Source organism: Scylla paramamosain, unplaced genomic scaffold (assembly GCF_035594125.1).
Source record: "Scylla paramamosain isolate STU-SP2022 unplaced genomic scaffold, ASM3559412v1 Contig45, whole genome shotgun sequence".
Lineage (NCBI taxonomy): Eukaryota > Metazoa > Arthropoda > Malacostraca > Decapoda > Portunidae > Scylla > Scylla paramamosain.
Window position 1 is genome coordinate 220,001 of NW_026973710.1, and position 16,719 is coordinate 236,719.

General features: G+C 41.6%; 1 protein-coding gene across 8 annotated transcripts in view; it reads left to right on the forward strand.

The window, feature by feature from the left end:
• LOC135098104 (bestrophin-1-like) overlaps nucleotides 1-16,719 on the forward strand; it is a 43,839-nt gene that overhangs the window by 24,309 nt on the left and 2,811 nt on the right. Inside the window, exons 1-10 of one of the 8 annotated variants that reach the window (XR_010266574.1) lie at nucleotides 4,382-4,722; nucleotides 4,856-4,981; nucleotides 5,155-5,304; nucleotides 6,351-6,520; nucleotides 10,162-10,294; nucleotides 10,488-10,599; nucleotides 10,930-11,069; nucleotides 11,704-11,876; nucleotides 12,229-12,394; nucleotides 12,694-13,051. The gene's annotated coding sequence lies outside the window, so the exon portion shown is untranslated. The other 7 variants (XR_010266571.1, XR_010266572.1, XR_010266573.1 and 4 more) reach the window with 7 other exon arrangements.

Here is a 16,719-nt window from a genome sequence, read left to right on the forward strand (position 1 = left end):
CTCTCTCTCTCTCTCTCTCTCTCTCTCTCTCTCTCTCTCTCAGGTGTTATTTGGCGTTCATTTGCATCGTTTTCTTTCAATCAATATCTCCACCACCACCACCACCGCCACCACAACCACTACCACCACCACCACCACCACCACCATCACCACCACCGCCAATCTCCATCCATTCCTCGCTTCTTATCTTTCCTGTTCCCTCTCACTCTCCCTCTCTGCTTCCACTCTTCCTCTGCCCATCACTTTGCTCTGTACTCTCACTGCCTGCGCTGGTACTCAGAGGATAAAGGCTTCAGAGAGAGAGAGAGAGAGAGAGAGAGAGAGAGAGAGAGAGAGAGAGAGAGAGAGAGAGAGATTATTTTCATATTAGTTTATTGCAAGTGCATTCTATGATCTGTACCTATCTCCATTAATAAACTACGTGTTGGAAAACAGGATAGAACAGGACAAGACATCTCCCCGCCCACCTCTCCCTTCACCTGTGTACTGAGAGAAAACGGGTGATAGACAAAACCACGTAGGTCCTGCATAGAAAACGGAGTCACGGGTATTCTGTGGTAAAGAATGAAAACTAAGGAAGATTCTGTAGTAGACTGCCAATGCTAACGCTGCTGATTTTAAATATTGGAATTTTTTTTTTTTTAGTAATCGCAGTAACAAGAACAATAAAATGGGGAAGGAAAAAAATGTCAATGAAGGCACAGGTCCACAAAAAGTAGAGCAAAAAACGGATTATCCAAAATTAAGAGAAGTATTTTGAAATCTCCCTGGAAGAGTTCAAGTCACAGGCAAGGGAAAATACAGAAGCAGGCAGGGAGTTCCAGAGTTCACCGGTATAAGTTCATGAAGGACTGAGAATGTTGGTTGACTCTTACATTCGGAGGGGGATGGACAAAATGGCGGTGAGAGAAAGTAGAAAACTTTGTGCAGCGAATGATCAGAAAGTTAATAATTACATATAGTCACAGTATTACGCGTTAACATCTGACTCGCATACAAAACAGCGTGAGTAATGATGGTCAGCAATATTAATTAGATGCTATCGCTCCACTGATCTGAAAAATAAGGAATTAATGACATGTAATCACAGGAAGTTACATTTAAAGAGCCACACGGAGCCTTGAATACAGACTAGGCAGCGTGTCCATAACTCACCAGGTACCACCACCACCACCACCACCACCACCACCAGGCAAGACAGGTGCTCGAGGCGGAAAGACTTTGACTCGTACTCGTAAACATTTCCTCGTTGTGTCCCTCACGTGTAGCAGGCTGTGGCGGGGATAATTTGTGGTTTTAGAGACTGTTTTCATGATTGTAGTCATAGTCATGATTGTAGTCAAGAATTCTAAACTGGCAATATGAAAACACCGTAAAGAACACAACTACTGATCTCTTAAGAACACAAAATAATGGAAGCAGCAGGAAGCCATCAGGCCTACACGTGGCACTCCCTGTGTCAAACGTGCCAACCTGTTTCCACCCATCATCCCCATCCATAAATTTGTCTTAATTTTTTAAAGTTTCCTAATGACTCAGCACTAACAAGCTAATTACTGCGTCTATACCATTCATCTACCACTCTGTGAGAACCAATTCAATCCTATCTCTTTTTTTAATCTAACCTTTTCAAGACTGAACCCGTTATTTCTTGTTCTATCCTCATTACTGATCCTGAGAATTTTGGCTACGTCACCCTTATTGTACCCCCTGTAAAACTTAGACTTTCATCAGATCCCTTCTTAACCTATGTCGCTGTAAAAAATGTAAATCTAAAAGCTTCTGTCTTTTTGTAAGGAATAACCCTCATCCCCTGTATCTCTTTGGTTGCTCTAGAAAAGTGTAGTAGTAGTAGTAGTAGTAGTAGTAGTAGTAGTAGTAGTAGTAGTAGTAGTAGTAGTAGTAGTAGTAGTAGTAGTAGTAACAGTACATGCTAATAGTAATAATGGGAGTACTGGTGTTTGCAGAAATAGTATTAGTAGTGGTAAAAGTAAGGGAAGGTTAAGATGAGAATGAAAGAAAACACTGTCAAGATTGATTTCTGCAGCTTTTGTAAATAATCCTGATGAGAAAACAAAGTGTCTGAGAATTCGTGGACGTAAGCTTGAGGGAACACGAGAAATGTAATAAAAATGAGAGTTCTGTCCGCCACTGTACCTTATAGGAGATGGAAATAGAAATAAATAAGTGAATATATAAACATAAATAAATAGATAGATAGATAGATAGAGAGAGAGAGAGAGAGAGAGAGAGAGAGAGAGAGAGAGAGAGAGAGAGAGAGAGGGGGAGGGGGGAGAGAAGAAGATTGAAAGTGAGAGAGATTCAGCCAACCTCTCCTTCTCCAGCGGAATTGCAGTAGGCTCTCCGAGTGTTAGGGAGAGGAGGCCTAATTGTTGCAGGTGTGGAAGGGTTTTGTCTCCTGTGTCAACCTTAGTTATCACTGCTCGCAAATTTGTATCTCAATAGTTAAGCAGGTAAGTGAAGCAAGGCGACCTGTCCCCCCATCCTCCTCCTCCTTCTCCTGTTTCTCCTCTTCCTCCTCCTCCCATCTCTGTTCTACACTTCTCTCTCTCTCTCCTACGTATTTCTTTCTTCTTCTCTTCTCTCTCTGCTTTCCTTTTCCTCCACCTTCCCTTTCCTACTTCCTCCTCCTCCTCCTCCTCCTCCTCCTCCTCCTCCTCCTCCTCCTCCTCCTTCTTTCATTTTTCTCCCCTTTTCTCCCTCTCTGCTCTCTTTCCTTCCCTCTTTCCTTCATTTCCTCCTCCTCCTCCTCCTCCCTCCTCCTCCTCCTCCTCCTCCTCCTCCTCCTCCTCCTCCTACTACTACTACTACTACTACTACTACTACTACTACTACTAGTCCAATACTTCTCTCCCCTTCCTCTCTTCTCTTTTCTTCTCTTTTCCTTCTCACTTCTTTCGTGTATTCAGAGGAGAGGTAGGTGAGGAGAAAAGAGAGGAGAGAAGAGAGGGAAAGATGGAGTGGAAAGGAAACTGGAAAGAGGAGGAAAAGTTATGGAAGAAGGAAGAGAGAGAGAGAGAAAAAAAAAAAGACATGGAGAGGGAAAGAAAGGAAACTGAAGGCTGAAGGGAGGGAGAGAGAGGGAGGAAACAGGTTAGAGGAATGGAGGAAAGTAAAGAGTCGAATTAGAAATGGAGGAGGGAGGATACGATGCAAGGAGTGTTTGTAAAGTGAGCGCTGATTGGCTGGTGCAGTACGTCCGTAGCTGCGTGATTCAGTGGTGTGTATAGCCTGCCTTGTGTTGCTTCCTGGGGGCCTGGGTCTGGTCTCGTCTTGCCTGGAGGTGGTAACACTCAGAGGGAAGACCAATCACAACTCTTTATCTTGTGTTGTTTGGTGTGGTGCTTGGCTTTTGTCACGTTTGTAATTACTCAAGGGGAAAGGTTAATTCATTACAAAGTTTATATATTTTATTGGTATGGGTATTCTTTGGTAATTCTGGATACTATTGCAAAAAAAAAAATGTTTGGGTTAATAGAGAGAGAGAAGAAAAGAAAGATAGAATTTATATATTTTACCTGTTAATCCTTTGAGTGCTAATGATGCTATGACAGTCCATTAAGTTTGCAAGGAGAGAGAGAGAGAGAGAGAGAGAGAGAGAGAGAGAGAGAGAGAGAGAGAGAGAGAGAGAGAGAGAGAGAGAGAGAGAGAGAGAGAGAGAATCACCATGACAGCAGGAAACTAATATGTGAGTCCTTTCCTGTCACCCCCTCCCTCTTTCACCATTCCTACTCCCTTCTTCCCTTCTCCTATTCCCCTTACCTTTCCTCCCTTTTCCTCCCCTTTTTCCTCCAGCTGACCCTTGTTTTTGTTTCCCATTTTTTCTTCACCTGGGTAATTTTGTCGGGGGGTTGGGGGAAACATACTGATACGATCTCTCTCTCTCTCTCTCTCTCTCTCTCTCTCTCTCTCTCTCTCTCTCTCTCTCTCTCTCTCTCTCTCTCTCTCTCTCTCTCTCGAAAATTGAAGGTGGGGAGAGCAGAGGGGAGGGAAAGGGAGGAGGAGAAAGAGGGAGGTGGTGATTTGAAGGTGATGCGACTGTGATGGCTGTGCTGTGATAATGTGCTGATGATGATGATGGTGATGGTGACGGTTCATTCAATTCTTGTTGGTTTGTCTGATGTGTGTGTGTGTGTGTGTGTGTGTGTGTGTGTGTGTGTTCGCCTTAATATTACATCTTTCCCTCACTTCTTTCCTTTCTCACTTATTTCTCGTCTGTTTTTTTTTTTTTTTATAGTTCTTCATTTTTTTCTCTTCCTCATTTCTTCTTTTATATTTTCCCTCGTACATTTGCTGTGTGTCGCTCAAATTTCCTTCACTCTTCGTCATTTCTCTTCCATATTTCCTTGACATAACCTGTCATCTCTCTCTCTCTCTCTCTCTCTCTCTCTCTCTCTCTCTCTCTCTCTCTCTCTCTCTCTCTCTCTCTCTCACTTTTTCTTATCTTTCTTTTCACAAACACCGTAATCTTTCCCTATCACCTTCCATTTACCTAAACATCACCTGACTGACATTCTCACCTTCCCCTCTTACTCTCCCCATCACCTTCTCCCTCTCCCTCTCTCTCTCTCTCTCTCTCTCTCTCTCTCTCTTAAGCATCCAGGGGCCAGATCCACGAAACGGTTGCTACTTTTAACAAACTGCGATCAGCGCCCATTATCAACCTCGGACCGCCATATGGTATCCACGAACGCATAAGAGGTTGGTGTTGCCATAGTAGCAAGGTTGTAAAGTTACAACCTCCTGAGGTGATGTAGGTTAACTCCACCTCGCCTGAAAACTCTTATATAAATATTTATGTGCACAAAATAACCTTTTTTTAATTGTTTACAAGCTTTACCAGCAAGGAAGCATGGTTTTGTGATGCATAAAGTGAAATCTTGCATGGAACACTGAAAACAAATGAAGAGGCTGATTTGTCCCACACGTGCGCACTCCCCATTCCCCCACCCACTAACAAGTGTGTACTGTGATTACGTATTGTTTTCGTCGTTTCTTGTGCATATATTGGATATTTTCTTAACATACTACCACGTTCGTGCCTTGAGGCAAGAAAGGCGCTTTCAGGATCGCCACGACCCCTTGGCATTGAGTGATAATGAGCTCATGATCAAATATCGCTTCCCGCGGCAGACCTACTAAACCTCTTGTTTGAGGAGATGCAGCCTCAGCTGGAGAGAAGGACAAGGCATAGCCAGGCATTACCAACTCACACCCAGGTTCTGCTGGCCCAGAGACTGTTTGCCAGTGGGCCCTTCCAAAACGTCATTGGAGACACTGCTGGTAAGATGATACTGGTGTTGCATGCTTCAGTGCAGGGGCTGGCTGTTGTGGAAGTTATCAGGGAGCCCTTTCCCTGACCTTATTAATGGTCTATTCTCTTACATTCTTCGCATATACCTTTAGATACACATAAAACGTAACTTTAAGGCGAGGAAGAAGTGCCCCTGCCCTTCAGGGAGTCCAAGGGATGGGCGAAGGCCCCCCAGAGATTAGGTTAGTCACCGTACACTTTTATAAGAAACATTACCTAATCCAACATAACCACAGGGGCTAGACCCACCCTTAAGGACACTACTATAAGTTAGCATAACCTGTGGAACCCCTGAAGGATGGGGGTACATATATGTTTCAGGTTTATCAAGAGGTACTGTATATGTGAAAGAATGGAAGAGGATAGACGTGTAATAAGGACAAGAGAGGACTCCAAACAATTACCACTACTTTTTGTGTAAACAAATTGCATAATATCCCATAAATAACTTTTGTAGGTGAATAAACTGATGTTCAGTGTGGTGAATAATACTTAAGTGTGGCTGACTTTCAAGGATAAAAGGCATAAAAGTCAACCTGCTGCATGCCACAGTTTATAAAGTTGTAATCCAGTGTTAGGAACATGCCAAGATTAGTTAATAGTGTCAAAATATGTGAGTGCACAATTGATAAGGAGGGATGAGGGATGATGCCAACCTTACCAAACCTGCTGTCAAGTACCCCTGGGGCTGTCCCTTCCTCACACACCACATTATTATTCATGTGTACAAATATTTCTAGACTTGTAGGTTTATTTCTGACATGTTTCTAACACTGTCTTGAGGATAACTTGATTTATTATACTGCTGGCAAAAAAAGTTGACAGATGTAATGTGTGCGTGAATACGGCTGCACTCATGGAAACAACACTGTACTACAGCTACAAGGATCACATTACATTGCTGCTGTTTTTTTTTTTTTCTCTCTCTCTCTCTCTCTTACAGCAGAAACATATATCTTATTTAAAATAAATAAATAAATAAAATGAAAACTAATGGCTTATAATCTGCTTTCAGGACCTATGCAAGCAAGTGTCAGCAGGGTCTTCAAGTGTGTGTGTGCACCGTGTTGAGTGATAAGTCAGTGCAGGAAATCAAGATGCCTCCAACACACCTTGATCAAAGGAGAACTGCACACCAGTTCTTCAGGATTAAAAATTTCCTAACGGTTATTGGGGCCATTGATGGTAAGATTAACAATAATGTATTTTATTTTAAATTTAGTGCTGTTGTTATAATCTATCACTTCATCGGTGTTTCCTTTGAGTGAAAGGTATCTCACAGCCTCAAGTTCCTGTTAAGCATTAAAAAGTTTTCATATTTTATGTATATATATATATATATATATATATATATATATATATATATATATATATATATATATATATATATATATATATATATATATATATATATATATATATATATATATATATATATATTTTTTTTTTTTTTTTTTTTTTTTTTTTTTTTTTTATGTAGGAAGGACACTGGCCAAGGGCAACAAAAATCTAATAAAAAAAAATGCCCACTGAAATGCCAGTCCCTAAAAGGGTCAAAGCAGTGGTCAAAAATTGGTGGACAAGTGTCTCGAAACCTCCCTCTTGAAGGAATTCAAGTCATAGGAAGGTGGAAATACAGAAGCAGGCAAGGAGTTCCAGAGTTTACCAGAGAAAGGGATGAATGATTGAGAATACTGGTTAACTCTTGCGTTAGAGAGGTGGACAGAATAGGAGTGAGAGAAAGAAGAAAGTCTTGTGCAGCGAGGCCGCGGAAGGAGGGGAGGCATGCAGTTAGCAAGATCAGAAGAGCAGTTAGCATGAAAATAGCGGTAGAAGACAGCTAGAGATGCAACATTGCGGCGGTGAGAGAGAGGCTGAAGACAGTCAGTTAGAGGAGAGGAGTTGATGAGACGAAAAGCTTTTGATTCCACCCTGTCTAGAACAGCAGTATGAGTGGAACCCCCCCAGACATGTGAAGCATACTCCATACATGGACGGATAAGGCCCTTGTACAGAGTTAGCAGCTGGGGGGTGAGAAAAACTGGCGGAGACGTCTCAGAACACCTAACTTCATAGAAGCTGTTTTAGCTAGAGATGAGATGTGAAGTTTCCAGTTCAGATTATAAGTAAAGGACAGACCGAGGATGTTCAGTGTAGAAGAGGGGGACAGTTGAGTGTCATTGAAGAAGAGGGGATAGTTGTCTGGAAGATTGTGTCGAGTTGATAGATGGAGGAATTGAGTTTTTGAGGCATTGAACAATACCAAGTTTGCTCTGCCCCAATCAGAAATTTTAGAAAGATCAGAAGTCAGGCGTTCTGTGGCTTCCCTGCGTGATATGTTTACCTCCTGAAGGGTTGGACGTCTATGAAAAGACGTGGAAAAGTGCAGGGTGGTATCATCAGCATAGGAGTGGATAGGACAAGAAGTTTGGTTTAGAAGATCATTAATGAATAATAAGAAGAGAGTGGGTGACAGGACAGAACCCTGAGGAACACCACTGTTAATAGATTTAGGAGAAGACCAGTGACCGTCTACCACAGCAGCAATAGAACGGTCAGAAAGGAAACTTGAGATGAAGTTACAGAGAGAAGGATAGAAACCGTAGGAGGGTAGTTTGGAAATCAAAGCTTTGTGCCAGACTCTATCAAAGGCTTTTGATATGTCCAAGGCAACAGCAAAAGTTTCACCAAAGTCTCTAAAAGAGGATGACCAAGACTCAGTAAGGAAAGCCAGAAGATCACCAGTAGAGCGGCCTTGACGGAACCCATACTGGCGATCAGATAGAAGGTTGTGAAGTGATAGATGTTTAAGAATCTTCCTGTTGAGGATAGATTCAAAAACTTTAGATAAGCAGGAAATTAAAGCAATAGGACGGTAGTTTGAGGGATTAGAGCGGTCACCCTTTTTAGGAACAGGTTGAATGTAGGCAAACTTCCAGCAAGAAGGAAAGGTAGATGTTGACAGACAGAGCTGAAAGAGTTTGACTAGGCAAGGTGCAAGCACGGAGGCACAGTTTCGGAGAACAATAGGAGGGACCCCATCAGGTCCATAAGCCTTCTGAGGGTTTTGGCCAGCGAGGGCATGGAAAACATCATTACGAAGAATTTTAATACGAGGCATGAAGTAGTCAGAGGGTGGAGGAGAGGGAGGAACAAGCCCAGAATCGTCCAAGGTAGAGTTTTTAGCAAAGGTTTGAGCAAAGAGTTCAGCTTTAGAAATAGATGTGATAGCAGTGGTGCCATCTGGTTGAAGTAGAGGAGGGAAAGAAGAAGAAGCAAAGTTATTGGAGATATTTTTGGCTAGATGCCAGAAATCACGAGGGGAGTTAGATCTTGAAAGGTTTTGACATTTTCTGTTAATGAAGGAGTTTTTGGCTAGTTGGAGAACAGACTTGGCATGGTTCCGGGCAGAAATATAAAGTGCATGAGATTCTGGTGAAGGAAGGCTTAAGTACCTTTTGTGGGCCACTTCTCTATCATGTATTGCACGAGAACAAGCTGTGTTAAACCAAGGTTTAGAAGGTTTAGGACGAGAAAAAGAGTGAGGAATGTACGCCTCCATGCCAGACACTATCACCTCTGTTATGCGCTCAGCACACAAAGACGGGTCTCTGACACGGAAGCAGTAGTCATTCCAAGGAAAATCAGCAAAATACCGCCTCAGGTCCCCCCAACTAGCAGAGGCAAAACGCCAGAGGCACCTTCGCTTAGGGGGATCCTGAGGAGGGATTGGAGTGATAGGACAAAATAAAGATATGAGATTGTGATCGGAGGAGCCCAACGGAGAAGAAAGGGTGACAGCATAAGCAGAAGGATTAGAGGTCAGGAAAAGGTCAAGAATGTTGGGCGTATCTCCAAGACGGTCAGGAATACGAGTAGGGTGTTGCACCAATTGCTCTAGGTCATGGAGGATAGCAAAGTTGTAGGCTAGTTCACCAGGATGGTCAGTGAAGGGAGAGGAAAGCCAAAGCTGGTGGTGAACATTGAAGTCTCCAAGAATGGAGATCTCTGCAAAAGGGAAGAGGGTCAGAATGTGCTCCACTTTGGAAGTTAAGTAGTCAAAGAATTTCTTATAGTCAGAGGAGTTAGGAGAGAGGTATACAGCACAGATAAATTTAGTATGAGAATGACTCTGTAGTCGTAGCCAGATGGTGGAAAACTCGGAAGATTCAAGAGCGTGGGCACGAGAGCAGGTTAAGTCATTGCGCACATAAACGCAGCATCCAGCTTTGGATCGAAAATGAGGATAGAGAAAGTAGGAGGGAACAGAAAAGGGGCTACTGTCAGTTGCCTCAGACACCTGAGTTTCAGTGAGGAAAAGAAGATGAGGTTTAGAGGAGGAGAGGTGGTGTTCTACAGATTGAAAATTAGATCTTAGACCGCGAATGTTGCAGAAGTTAATGAAGAAAAAGTTGAGGGGGGTGTCAAGACACTTAGGGTCGTCGACGGAAAGGCAGTCCGACCTGGGGACATTTATGGTCCCCTCCCCAGATGGGGACTCCGAGGCTGGTGTAGGAGTCGCCATGATTTAAAAATTTTTTGAGTGAAGGGTGTGTGTGTTATTAGGTGCTTGTAGTTTTGTGTGGAGGAAGAGAGTTGTCTTTAGAGGGCAGGCTGTGACTACCCCCTTGTGTTGTGAGACACAAAGGGAAACGTTCAGTGAGGTCACAGCTGGGTTTAATGATAAGTTCACAGCACCCCCTGAACAGTGCTTTAGACCTCACTGGGAGTAATTATCGTTTCGGCAGGTGTCTACTGCCTCCTCCTATATATGTAGCTACTGTGTAACATGATCATGTAATAGTTTCTTTTGTGTGCACAAGCAGCCACATTACCATGAAGGAGCAAAGTGTGGATGAGGCCCTCTACTTGAACTGGAAAAGGTATCACTCCCTCTGAACATCCAACTTGTTTGTGATGCAAGTGAAGTGATCCTCAGCTACTGCTCCAGATTGCCAGGTATATAGCATTATTGCATCACATGTTTACCCAACCATGTATTTTATTGATTTTCATGTGACTGCACATGGTTACTGGTATTGCATAAGAAAACATAGTGTGATAAGCCTTGACATTAGTTATAAATGAACACTTGATATACTCTTTTATAAGTAATGAATCCTCTTGTAGTATGAAATCTCACTTTTCACAGGTGCCTGCACTCTTGTGGAGGTGGCTTGCAGTACAGACCCATCAAGTGTGTCAAAATAATTAATACTTGCCTGCTCCTACACAACTGCTGCATCAAGTTCCTGATGACATATGTACTTGTCACTATTTTTCTGGTAGTTGACAGGATATATCTGTATCATGGACATTAGATTTAACCGAGTACAGTCATGAATGTTCTTACACTTGTTGGGGTAATGAAATTTGTCAGAAGTGTACCATCATTTAACAAAAATAAACATTCTTTTTTTTTTTTTTTCCTACAAAGATGTCTGAAAGTCATTATGGTTTGGGCTAGTTTTAGATCATCAGAATGCTAAATGTCAAACTACATGACTGTTCCTCTACAATATAACTTTAAACAAATGGAACAGTTAGGTTCCAGTCCCTAGACCTCTCAGACCCTCACAAAAGTCTGCTTACAGCTACCACCTCTTGAGGATGAAACAGTGCCCCATGCTGATACCAACCCTGCTGTGCTGTCGAGGGATCAGTGTGCTTCAGGCAGAATTGTGTAGCAAGAAATCATACAAAACTTCTTCCAGCACTGAAGTAAGGAAGTGAGGTCAGTAATCATGTAATGAGTGAAATAATGGTTTTCCATGTATCACTGCATACTAAATGAAAGAGATCAGTGCAACATTTAAATTCATCAAATACTTAAGTGGCTTGCTAGTATTAGGTATGAATAACACAAATAGATTAAAAAAGTGCTGTAGATTTATTTAAAAATAAAATAAAATTACCAATTACCAAAGTCTTTGCAAGAAAAAGAAAAATATAACATATATGAGTATAGTTCACATCCTGAAAAAAAAAAAAAAGTAAATAAACTTATTTACAGAAATGTCCACCAGCAGGTCACCACAAAACACTAATCTTACTTTTGTATTTTAAGTAACACAGAAGCATTGTAGGTATCACAGTGAAGTTTGGTATTATATTGCACTAACATTAACATGCTGCTCGAGGTTAATGATAGAATTGCTACAACTTAATTCTACAGAAAAGAAATATTGCTTAATATAACTTAATTTGATAACTTAGTCTTATAACTTAACTTAATAAAGATAAACTTATGAAAGGTAAACATTAAAATGCTATAAATTATTGGTGGGTGGTGTTGGCATTAATGAAGTGCTCAGTAAGTGTTACCAGCTGCTGCAATGAATGCACAATGTTCCTCTGCACTTCAACAGATTGTCAAAGTGCCTGGGACATGTTTTGTACAGCCAGCTGCACCATCACCAGCTCGTCCATACTCCGACTAATCTGCTGTTGGGTTTCCTGTGCTTGAGAGAGAACTTCCAAGTCAGAGTGGCCATCTGAAATACAGTTTAGAAGCAAACATGACTACACCTCAAGTTACAAAGTAAGTGGTATTTCAAGTTACATGTCACGCTATCTTGCTGTGTCCTTTTACCTCATTTGCTCCTTGGACCTTTCTGCTATACTGTACCCAGGCTGGTGGTGTGATGCACTTATGGAATCAACACTATATGCCTCAGAGATGTATTCCTCAAAAAAAAAAAAAATAAATATAATAAAAAAATAAAATAAAAAATTAGGTCAGAGTAGCAAGAACAACAGACTTAGTGGCAGGAGTTGTATAATCAGTGTTCATTGTACTGGAGGACACAACTGAATACATGTTAACATGTTATTCACCATTGCATGTAGTCATCTATAATGAGCATAATTTGAACAAAGATCTTCTCATCCAGTGCAGATGATACACCATTGTCAAATCCAGAGGCCGCTGTGGACCCAGCGACACCAGCAGAAGAGGGTTGGATGGCTCCAACACCACTGCTGGTGGAAGGCTGTGGTCCTAGAGGCCCTGACACTTCTGGAGAAAAAAAAAAAAAAAAAAAGCTGTCATTACTGCAGGTAGAGAATAAGCTGGTATTCTTTGAGTGATGTTTTTATTGACAAATTTTTCTTTTAATTAGCAGTCAACCTAGTCATGTCTGTGTTTATCACATGGTTTTGCTGAGTTGATGAGCAAATGTGCAGATGAACATTCATGAAGATGAGTGTTGGACATGATGCTGCCAGCCCCATGGAAGATGATGCTGTAGCACAATTATTGTTACATTACAGTACTGCACTTAAAAACAGCATTAATTTACAAAATGTAATTTGACCTTTGTTAGTTTACTTATGCAGTGTGGTGCCATCACTTTCAGGGTATGGCAGTCCTGCAAATGTTGTGTGAGACAACATCCACAGCATGACCAACTCCACAGCAGTGTGTGTTGTCTCATCTGGAGGCCCCCACCTGCATGGATATGAATGTTGCAATTATCACCCACTTAGAAGTTCACATGTAAAGCCAAATCAACTTGGTGTAAATCATGAATGCATTAGAGCACAATAATGTTATCTAGCACTGCAGTGGTCATTGTCTCAGACCTGACTGCCAGAGGTACTGTACATACTCCTATTTATAATCCATTGCTTAGTTGGTTCTTGGTTATGTTTATTGACTATATGGGTAAATTTTGTAACAGCACCAATAATTAAATACATGTACACAAGAGCAAACTTCTTTTTATACAACTGCAGGGGTTTTAAGCACTGCTAACAATCACCTAACCTAACTAACCTAACCTAACCTAACCCTCCTTCCTCAACAGAGTAAAACCAATGTTCAAGAAATAAAATTTATTACAGCAGTTTGTGTCCCAAAGGCTGACCAGAAAGAAACTTTTTTTTTTTCTCCCAATATGTAACTGAAAGTCATACAGAGGAATTTGTTCATATTACTCAAAACAATGTTCAGCAATTCCCAAAACATTAGTTAATTAAATTCCATGAGCAATTAGGTCAAGACAAAATATGAATCAAATATGGTAGTGTGGGTAAATTTTTACTCTTTCATCTGTTTATCTTTCTCTCTCTCTCATGCTTCCCTTCGCACGTAATTCGCAATATTTCTTTCTTTTATTCGCCTTGTCCTCTTTATTGTCCTCTATCCTCTTTTAAGTATTATTCCACGTCTATTTTCTCCTTTTTTCCTCCTCCCCATGTTACCTTTAAGCGGTGCGGTGTGTGCACACACGGGGTGTGGTGTGTGCAGGGATTTCACTGTAATGCTGAAACATTTCTCCATCTTTCTTCACAGATTTCAGTTTCGTGGCTTTACATAGTAGCGTCATAATTAAGCTCTTTTTCTGGGAGTGATGAGCAACTCTGAGAAACACGGCGAGGGAACAGCTGGTGTGGTGATCCTGGGGAGACTGAAGGGAAGGGGAGGCTTGAGGGGAGTTACAAAACAAGATTTGATGGAGCTGACACCGGGACGGCTTTCAGACAGGCGTGTGGAGGTGGGGGAGGGACATTCTGAAGGCGTGTGATGGGCTGGCTGTGTGTGGTGCCGGGAGCTTTGGCACATATGTCATTCATTGCTGGCAGTTATTGGTACAAGCACGGTCACAAGGCGAGGGACGGGCCACGCTTGTCTCCAGTGTCTGCCATTTGCACTCCGTCGCAATTCCTGTGTCCTGCTGATCGTCTCCTCATAACAGTGGCAAGGGACAGTGTTATCAAACCAAAGTGATGACGGCTGAGGGAACATGAGACACATACGAGTAACATGCCACACAGTAACGGGGTGCTTGTGAGTCTACTTGGGTCATGAGCTACTAGGGCTGTAGGGGGTGACTTATTACTGGTACTCCTGTAGAATATTTGGCACAAGGATCACTGGTACTGAATGGTCATCTGGTACCGGAGTCACTGGTAAATTTACAGGGGTCATCTGGCCAAGATGTGTCACCCTTAGTCACTAGGGACGCGGGATCAAGTGGGCGCCGCGTCAGTTGTGCCTTGAGATGAATGCCAGTCACACCTTGTTTCATTCGCTTCATTAATACTGGATGGAGGAACTACACGTGTCAGCAGAATACGATGCAAACTACACTTCAGATTTACAGATTTAATCAGATATTTTCTTGACGCGGCATGTGAGTGAAGCCTGGACAGAATAAAAGGGATGAAAGGCTCTTGATGTGAAGGGAACGAAGAGAAGGGAAGGCTGTATGGAGGAGGGAAAGGAAGGAATGAAGAAAAGAAGCTTCGAGAGGGGAATAAATTTGCTTGAAGGGAATAGAAAGGGAAGTGAAGGGATGGGAGGGGAATATAGGAAGGAGGGGTGTTATATAATGTATGAAGGAAGGAAGGAAGGAAGGAAGGGGAATAAGAGAACGGGAGGGAAAGGGATGGATAGACGAGAGCTGCTGGAAGGGGATAGAAATATATTATGTATGAGGAAAGAGAAAGGGAGGGAGGAAGGAAAGAGATTGTGTAGACACAAAGAAAAATATCATCTGCTTGCCGTGGAAAAACCCACCAATTGAGGAACCTTTGCCAGAGAGAGCAGTGACATGAACACACACACACACACACACACACACACACACACACACACACACACACACACACACACACACAACAGACTGGTGGTGAGAGGCCCTTGAGATGAGGTCAGCTGGTCTGGGAAGGGTCATAACAGCTGGATGCGTTAGTGAGCCGTCGCCTTCTTGATTAACCTGTTGAGGGAGGAGGAGGAGGAGGAGGAAACTGATAGACCGTAGGGAACATTTGTGTGTGTGTGTGTGTGTGTGTGTGTGTGTGTGTGTGTGTGTGTGTTAAGGTAAATACATGACCTGACTAACACACACACACACACACACACACACACACACACACACAACGAATGCATCGAACATAATAAACTCAATCTAGAAAACTTACAATACAAAATATGAATTTACTTTTAACCAACCGGAGAAAGTCAACGTGTCTCAGGAAGAGGAAGAGGGGGAGAGGGAGAGGCGCCCCCTTGAATTCCCCATTTATTCTGATGGGGACAGGTGCCATTACTCTGACCCCCTGTCTACCTGTGTCAACAATACTGGCTTACCTGGCGAGCTCGATAAATTTCCATATACCTGAGAGGCCAGCCGCGGGCACCAGAGAGAGAGAGAGAGAGAGAGAGAGAGAGAGAGGGAGGGAATTTGAAAGGTTCGTAATTTTGTTTGTTGATTTTATGATTGATTGGTGTTTGTTTGTTTTTGTTTGCCCTTCGTTTGTGTTTGTTTGTGTTTAAAGAAGCTGGATTTATTTTTTTACTTCGTATTAATAAATTTGTTAACATTTTTTTTTTACCATTAAGAACTACGATTCAACTTCTAGAATTATAACTTTTTCACAAATTACCTGTCATTACTAACGTCATCTCCTTATTGAGTAATTTCCCCTTATTGATAACCTCCTAATGAACAACTTGATATTTTTCCCCTATCAATAACAAACTTTATTTTCTTAGCGTTTAAAGCATATTTCTCTATTAAGAATTGTGTTTTCCTTTTTTTTTTCTTTTTATAATTTTTCCTTGTGTATTTTCTCTAATTAACGACTTGATATTTTTCCCTATCAATAACAAACTTTATTTCCTTAGCGATTAAAGCATATTTCCCCATTAAGAACAGTCTTTTCGTTCTTTTTCTTCTCATTTTCCTTGTCTTTTCTCTAATTAAAAACTTGATATTTTTCCCTATCAATAACAAACTTTATTTCCTTAGCGATTAAAACATGTTTCCCCATTAAGAACAGTCTTTTTTTTTCCTTTTTTTTCTCATTTTTCCTTGTGTCTTTTCCCTTCATTTCTCACCCCTAATTTTCTCTCGCTCACAAGCAATCCCCAACCCTTTGCCCTGGTTACTCATTACTCCTGTGTCTTCCTTTGTGTTCCTTTATATATCCTACTTGGTGATAGCCTTAGATTTATTACGTCAACGCCAAAATACCAATCAGGGAACCAGTCTGTCATTCAGCCAGTCAGTCAGTCAGCCAGTCAGTCAGTCAGTCAGTCAGTCAGTCAGTTAAGCAATCAGTGCATCAGTTTATCAGTTGGTCAATTCAATAATCAGTCAGTCAGTCAGTCAGTCAGTCAGTTTGTCACCTCCAGAACTAGACTCTTATATATTCTAGGCGATTTTTTTCTGCTTATTAATGTATGAATTGATTTGTTTGCTTGCTTGCTTGATTGCCTGATTGATTGATAGTTTACTTGGTTGCCTCCTTGTTTGATGTTTATGCAGCAACAAAATAGAGAACTTCTTTTTTTTACTGTACACCTTCGCACGTAAAAAAAAAAAAAAATAAAATAAAAATAAAAAAAGCCAGTCATTCAATTAAGGAGTCAGTCA